The 8527-nt window shown below is 39.4% G+C and overlaps 1 long non-coding RNA gene across 1 annotated transcript in view; it reads right to left on the bottom strand.

Annotated features, from left to right (window-relative positions):
* LOC135578447 (uncharacterized) overlaps positions 1-8527 on the bottom strand; it is a 54351-nt gene that overhangs the window by 29911 nt on the left and 15913 nt on the right. The window contains exons 4-5 of the long non-coding RNA XR_010470052.1: positions 1621-1757; positions 772-932 (exon numbers count right to left, since the gene is read on the bottom strand). This is a non-coding gene — a long non-coding RNA (uncharacterized LOC135578447). The remainder of the gene's footprint in view (positions 1-771; positions 933-1620; positions 1758-8527) is intronic.

Raw genomic sequence — 8527 nt, 5'->3', positions numbered from 1 at the left:
CTGTAACAAAGAAAAGGAACGTATTGAAAATCCTCACCTTGACACTTGTGGGGTAGCTGAGAAAATAAATAAATAATTAAATAAATAATCACTGGTCCTAGAGAATGTTGTATCAATTGTTCTCCACCATTCCCAACCTTAAAAGTAGGGGAGCAGGATCCTGTCCCATTCAAGCTTACAGCTTAGTCTTTGGGATGCTGTGTTTTAAGAGACAAACATGGGCTGGAACAGCATCCAGAATCTGCTTCCTGTGTGAAAGCTGGCCATATTCACCTCTGTTATGCATGCGCTCACAAAAACAAACAAACACACACAAACAAAGCAAACAAACAAACAAACAAACAAACAAACAAACAAACAAAACACAGACAAAACACCACAAGCCCAAAAACAACACCTAAAAAAAGAACCCCTGAAAACAGGAGTTCAGACTGCAGCTACCCATTTGATAGCAACTGAATGTCCTGGAAGGAACTGGTTTAGACTTCTTACGGGGTTTTTTTGGCCTTTTTCATAGCATCAACACAATACGCTTAGCTGCCAAAGAAAAACGTAGCCTGAGATTGCTTGCAATTGGGGCACATAAGATATAGTAAGTAGCATTAGTGGCAAGCCTTGGCTGTCCTCCATCATCTGAATAAGAAAAATAAGACCAAAAGAAAATAACTAGGGGACCAGTTCAGAACTGGAAAGACATATCTGAAGGCCAGGATACAATGAGCATTGGAAAGGTAGAAGAGATTTATATGCTGCTTCTTATGGCAGTCTTACCATCATCTGTTCCAAGAGCAGCTGGGATTTGCTTAGCATCATGCTTCCAGTTAGAAGGGTGCTATAGATGGCCAGTATAGACGACTTGCAGTATAGAAGCAACTTTAAAGTCTGTTCACATGTGTTAGGAAATGGTTGAAAGTCAAATCTGCAAAGGGAACCTGAAGTAGTTAAAAAAATTATGTGGTAGTATATGCAGAGCACAGAGTGACAGAAATGAAGAAAAAGGATTTATTCTCCTTCTCAGTGTGTTCTTTCTTCACTGCAGCCTCGTTCCTGCTTGTAACAGATGGCATATCAAGCTTGTGCTGGGTGATCCTTGCTAACATTTAGCATTTTGAAAATTGGTTTCCTTTAAGCTAGCTGCTCATGGAGGTATGTGCAGCAGTTGTAGTGAGTAAAAGCTGCAAGGGTGCCTTTCTGGGCTTCTCAGAGCTCATAAAGAAAACACTGCCACTGTGGAAGGCTTAAGAGGGAACTGAGAACAGGGGGATCCAGGGGTTGAAGCTAATGCAAGTAGTTGTCGTAAAAGCTTCGGGGGAGGGGGGAAGGGTGGGAAACCAACAACCCCACAGCCATGAATAAAAGCAAGAATAACTCAATGGGAAACCTATATAAAGAGAGGAGCCTGAAGGTGGTTGCAAGCTTTAGAAATTCTATGTAGAAAAGCACCTGCAGTGTGGTTAAAGTCTTTGGTTAGAGCACTCTGCACTTCCATAGAATTACCCAAGTATGGAAAGCACTCTTTAATGGGAATAAAGTACTGTTTTCTTGTAAGAGGTAGAGATGTTAAAGAGGTCCTTACAAGACAGGGGTACCAGTCTAAGTCAAGGATGAACAGACACTTACCTTGCGTATCCATGTTTGTCCTAGAAGAGAGTGATTCTTTCTGATCTGTCTACAATCTTGAACAGCCAGAGGGAAGCATGAGAGGAGACCAGAGGAAGCCCAGTAATAAATAAATTGAAACTGAGCATGGGGAGCAGCTGAGATTAAGACAAAACAAAGTCGGACTGGATTAGATCAGCTATTATGAACCTGCCTCTTACTGCTTGCTAAAATAAGAGTGAAAGCCCTTTTTGTTACCGTGCATCAGAAACAAACTTTAATTTCACAGCTTCATTAACCAAACATCTCTCTTTCAGGTATTTTTATGAGTCTATCATTGAAATGTAATCAGGTATTTTTATGAGTCTATCATTGAAATGTAAGGTATAAAAGACAAAAGCTCTTGCAAATCTCATTTTATTCACTCTAGAGAAGATGTTGCATTATGTAAATGGTGCCTTTTGAAGTTGGAACAGAAATTGCCATGAGGCCCTTCTGGGATCCATTCTGATTTCTTAGGTATTTCCTCTATTTCTATACATGACTGATGGAATTTCACTGAAATAAGGTTTTTTTTGTTGCTGTTGATGCAAAAGGGAGAAAACCAGCCAGTAACAAAAGAGCAATGCAACAAAAGGCTCTAAATCAGGCACTTCAAAGGGTATGGGCTGGATTCACATAACTTATTTCAGCACTGCAAAGGTAAACAGACCAACAGAGTGACTCAAAGAACTTAAGCTAGGAATTTCTGTTTCCCCTACAGTCAATAGAAAGAAATGGATGTTTCTGAAGAACAGTTCTAAGCATTTAACTGATGCAGCTTTGGCTCCAAACACAAGTGAAATTAAACTAGGATATTTGATAGGGAATCAATAGAGTAGCCTGTAACTTATATTAAGTAATCAAAACACGGGAACACATCAAAACCCAGTCTATAGACACAGAGGACCACCTATATTCTCCAACGGATGTCCCAAGAAAAGAAGCGCAACATGCTTATGAGAAAAGATGCTAGGTCATCCTGTTCACCTGATGTCATTATCACAACAAGCAGCTGACACAGCTGGAGCTCAGGGCTTTTCTGCACTGCACAACTGAGCAACTGTGGGTACGTCACAAAAGTCAGACAAGGGTGCTCTCCTTAGGGATGTGCGGTGCAGGTATTTCAACAGCGTTATCAGACTCCTGCAGCACTCAGCACTGAAGAGTACATAACCAAACTGCAGCCAGGTATGGCATCCCAGCATCTCTCAGATGCTATTTGAAAGAACTGAGTCCAAATCAGAGCTAGGAAATTAATTTGGCAGATTGAAGTAAGCACATGCCAAAGCTGTGGAAGTGTCTTCCCAACGGCAATAACACATCCTACAAGAGGAGCATCTATCACTTGGAGTTTCTGTGCTCCCAGCAGGACTGGCTGGCTGAACCTTGATAGCTGTTCTGCTGAGAAACCTGCCCCTTGACACAATTAAAATAAATGGCTCTGTTTTGCAGTGTAGATGAGACTGATCTGCTGTTACTGACTTTACTGAGCCTTTCTGACCTTCCAGTGAGAAAACAAATGCAACACAGCCCCAGAAAACCTCATTTGAGCACTCTCAGGGGGCTGCTTTTTTTGATTTGTACCAGTGCTCCAGTACAATAGGCATAATGAGACCTTTGTCTTCAAAAGCAAATTGAGGCAGCTTTTACCCCACTGTTTCCTCCCTCTCAGGAACAAGCGCAAGACTGACATGGACGAGGAAACACACAGTGACCCTGCCAGGGACAGAATAAAGGAGTGTGAAATCCTAGTTCCAATACTGCTATTTTCAACTGATTATGTGACAAACACAAAAGAGAATCTCAGCATCACACACAATAAACCTACAAAACTTGGCAGGTTTCTTTGACACATCTGGGAAGCAACCTGCTGCCATAGAGATTTTGCTCCTCCTTCAAACTGACACTGCTGGGAAGGAAGAAAGAAAGATTTGGAAATACAAACAGAGATCAGAGACCATTTGCAAGAGGATTTAATAAAAACCTTCTCTTTAGGCAGAACAAATATTATTGTTTTCCATAGGGCAGGGGAGGGAGGAAAGATAATAAAAAGATTGAAGTCAAGCAAAAACTTATTAGTTCTTTTTGAAACAGCAGTGGGAACACTAAATGTAGAAGTGCTCTGCGTTCACTTCTGAAGATCTATTTATAAGGGTACTTGCAGTGTGACCAGCATTTTCTTTATCCTGAAATGGTCTCCTGTGTTGCTACCTCAGGAACAGCTCAAGGAGTGAAAAAAGTGGGAGAATGTCAAGTGTCTGCAAGACTTTAACCTCAAACCTTGTGTAAACCTTCTTGGCTCATCTTCACAAAATGGCAGTAAGATGCTATGCTAGCAATAGTGGCGATGCATTAGTGCTGACAATGAAGGAAAAAGGATGTCTTGCAGCATGAAGGCAAGGCAACCATGTTTTAGATTCCCTTTTTAGTGAGAATCAAATCAGTTTGTCAGATTTGAAAAAGACTGGTTTTATGTCTTTATCATGAAGAGCCACCACCAATAAGGACTTCTACATACATAGCATTTCATTTGCACATTAAAAAAACCTTCTTAATTGGAGGCAATAATTTAAAAAATTAATTTTCTATAGTACCTTGTGATAATTATTCTGATACCAACATCTTAAAGGGGAAGGTCAAAAGTCAGAAGCCAGTCACATGTTATCAAGAATGTTCTCCAGAGACTTAGTCTGCTAAGAGTCTTACCCTAATCCTTCCAAGGTATTCCTTAAAGCTAACAAATCTGCAGAGAACCCTCTGTAAGAAACTCCTATGCAGAACTCACTGCCTGTTCAAGTAGCTATTTATCACAGAAAACGCAGAACTGAAAAAAAAAGACAAAAAATTTGCTTCTTTCATACAATGAGATTTTTATCATCTCTTTGCGTAATCTCTATAAGCATCATTCAATTTTGCATTTCATTTTTTTCTTTTAGTTTGTATTTTCCAAATTGTATTTTCCCAATACAAAACGAAGTCACATTTAGCCTGTGACCTTCAGCCACAGGGACTCCTGGAACAGTCAGCATAATATCAGTGTTGCACAGCAAGATTGAAGCACACTGACTACCTCACTTGTGCAGCTCTCGAGGAAGCTCCCACACACACAATGAAGCAATGAACAAATTCCACCCACCACCCTTTTTTTTTTTTTTTTTACTCTGAAACACCAAACTTCAAATAAACCCTTTTTTAAAACAAAGAAACCAACCAACCCTCTAAAACACCAAACACACATAAAGGATCATCAGACACAATATTTTAATTTGTTCTAAATTTGGAAAGCGCTATGCAGAAAAGGTGAAAAGTCTGAAGGCCATAATGAATTGGTCAAATGTGTCTGTGTTTGCTCCCTTTAATAAACCTAATCTGTAGGATTATTTAGGTAAGTAAGACTACAGAACAAACTTACATACTAGAAGAGAATAAAGGAGAGAAAGAGAGAATTTCATTGTGAGTTATTACGGTAAGAAAATATTTCCATTTAAAGGTAACCATAAACAATATCTAGAAATAAGGGAAGAAAATAATTAGTTTACTCTAATTTGAGTAAGCTTTATACCTGTGCTGTAGTTAGATTTTTTTTCTCTTACTACCCTTGCAAACAAGTAGTATATTGTTCAGTTTAACAAATAGGAAAGTCAGCACTGGGTGTCCGTCAATCACCACTGTAGTCAGGCAAGTGTCCCAAGACGTGTCAGAAATACAAAAGGATGAGGCTGTTTTCTTCCTGCTCTTACCGCACTGGTGAAATATCACAGTGACCCCAAATACTGAAGAGTTTAATAGTTATTTTCTCCCTGTCTTCTGCTTTTTTACACACGTTTAATTAGGTAAAGAACAGTAGCAGAAATCAAGTTATGACTATTAAACTGTGTCTCTTGGAAAAGATTTTCAGCATGGTTAACAGGGAATTAGGCAAACTTCTCCTTTAGCATTAACAAGAGCTTTGCTTCCAGTTCCTCTGTGTTACAGTTACAACAGCCCCTGCTCCAGCCAACCCCTACAGCCTCCAACATTTCTTCATGCAAGTTTAGGTTGAGGCTGTTAAGCACTGTGAAATGTTCAGATTGCTCATTTATAACTGCGGACATGGGCAGAGGCCCAGGGAGATTCCAGAAAAATGTTTTATTGTGAAAACAAGGAAGCAGACAGTGTACATGAGCTGCTATTGAAGTTATTATCATTTTTCTTTGGTATACGGAAGAACATTATTTCGATGTTAAAAAGTAATTTCTTCTTCTACAAAACTTTACAATTGCCAGATGAGCAGGATGGCCCAGAATAAAGCACAGATATACAAACAGCATGGGTTCCCATCTGAAGGTCTCAGCAAGGTCATTCTGCCCCCCTGGGAGACCAGACATCACTGTGCTGCTACCCAGGGCACCCGCTCCCTCCAGAGCTCCTCCAGGCAGAGCGTGAAATCACCCTCCAGCAACACCGGTGGTGGCACCGATTAACTCGAGGACATTAGAGCCCTTCATTAGAGCCCAGGGCTCACCACAGCATGTCTCTGTCACACCAGCCTTATGTAGAAGGAGGTGACCACAATACCCACATGTCTCATGGTAAAAGAGTTTTCTGCTGTAGGAAGACTGGGAAGTGGTCATTGAGTTGTACTTTATTTTGTACTACACATGATTCACTATAGAAGAAAAGCAACTGCCAGAATTGCGTTTATCCTGGCTCCATAAATGACGAGATTGTCAGTGAGGAGTTTTGCTGGATGTTGTTTTTGCCCTTTAGCCTCACTTTTCCTTTTTTTTATTTTGAAAGAACTGGAAAATAAGGAAATGAAAAGTTAGCACCTGTTCTTCCTTTTGAGCTCAAAAAAGGCTTGAAAAAACCCTTTTAAGATACCATCACTGAACAAGAGTATTTATGAAAACACATATGGTTTTCAAACACTACACTGAACTTATTTGCATTTCTGCAAAAAAAACTGTTTTATACATATGGAATTGAAAATTACTCATAGAAGGGTCATTATCTATTGTTATAGAATTTCTGTGTTTGAATATTTTTTCTGCTACTTTTTGCATCTACCAAAAAGTACTGAAAATAAATATTTCTTTTCACATCTATGACATTTTCCCTGTAAGGAAAGAGACCTCCTTTAAAAAAAAAAAAAAAGAAAAAAAATGTTCAGAAACACATCCCTATATAAGCAATCAAGAACTAAAGTGTAACTTAACTTCCCATGCAATGCAGAAGTCATTTATGTGAGCGGAGAGAACTAAACCTCAGAAGGAATGAAAAAATTATAACACTTGGAATCTGAACACACAACCTGAGGTATTAAACTGTCTGCTTTGCTGGAAACTAAAAGTAAACAAATGAACATAACACACAGCAGCTTTTACCGGTACCTCTTCATAAAGAGTACACTCCTTCCAAAACCAGCAAGAAATAGAAATGAGCTGGCAAAAAGATGAAATCCCTTTACACACAGTGTTTACGCTGAAAACACAGGCAATAAAGAGAATGTCAACTGCAGCAGTTCCAACCTTGTTTGTCACTAGATTAACTAGAGAGCCAACAAGGACAATGACTCAACCATTCATGCTTATTAGGCTTGCTGTGAAAGGCTCCATTCACTCCCCAGCTGGCGTGGTGGAAAGCTGTCTGAAGATGTGAACAAGTGCCGGGGCAGAGGCAACCTGGCCCCGATGCAACACGAAACCAAAGCTGCAATTAATTATATATGGAATGTGGCCAGGCACTCCTAGCATTGTAATCAAATGGGACCACACAGAGAAAAGAAAATCCTTTATCACACAGCATGCACCACAGAAAGACAGAGTTCTTGCAGTAGAACTTTTTTTTAAATTCTCTACTGCACTAACCTGTTGATAGGGTATATGAGTTTATAACTTGATAATTCAAGTTTGCTGCTTCTGTTTTATTTACAATAAAAGGCTTATGTGCATGTTTTCTATTCCTCTACCCCAAAAATCAGTCACTTCATAGATTCTCTTTTTGTCTTCTTTTCATGTACTCTTTTCACCCTCACACTTATAGCAATAATTTTATAGTATTCCAGTGCTCGTACCCTAGCAATATTTAAATCTTCTGGATCATCACTCAAGCTGCTTGCAAATCACAACTTTAACCTGGGAAGTTCCTAGTAGTCTCAACCACGCATTGACACAGTCTACAGAATTCAAGATGCTGCAGGCATGTTTCAGGTAAGACCAGCCTCAGACCGTTTCCCCTCAGTGTAATTCTCCAAGACTACACAATCAGATTTCCTGCAGTGAAAACTGAATGTAAAAAGCATGCCTCAAAACAAAATGACAACAAAAGTGGCTATGGTCAGCCAGAATAATGGGATCCCATCGACATCACCCACACCACAAAAGAAGAAACATTCCCAAAATTTATCTGAGATGTGTAGTGTTAAACATGTATCTTCCCATCATGATCATCATTAAACACTATTACAGTGCTATTTTGAGTCTGTAACCAAATTAGGACCCCAGGATGTACTGCCTGGCATATATACTAATAGTAAAATACTGTAGCTGAAGAACATTTTAATCTAAATGAGGAAAATAAAAAAAAAACACAACACACAAACAAGCAAAACAGAAAACACACAACACTCCTCACAAACACACACCACACACATGGGGGCAGGGGAGGAAATCCCTACTTTATCCATTCATTTTGCTAAAAAGGTGGACACACAAGCAGTCTATGGCAGGGTCAGGAAGCAAAGAAAGCTGATCCTAAGCAGGAATTTAACCCTATGCATCCTTTGCTATCTTTATCCCTCTTCGCTTGTTATTTCTGTCATTTGTTTATTTTCTTGATTAATATCAGAAGACTCATTCCAATATACTTATTTAACCACCTAATTCCTGTTAAAAGTAACACTAAA

The sequence above is a fragment of the Columba livia genome, chromosome 2 (assembly GCF_036013475.1).
Source record: "Columba livia isolate bColLiv1 breed racing homer chromosome 2, bColLiv1.pat.W.v2, whole genome shotgun sequence".
In the NCBI taxonomy this organism is placed as follows: Eukaryota; Metazoa; Chordata; class Aves; order Columbiformes; family Columbidae; genus Columba; species Columba livia.
Note: the sequence above shows the minus strand (reverse complement) of the source record. Positions and strands in the feature narration are given on the sequence as shown.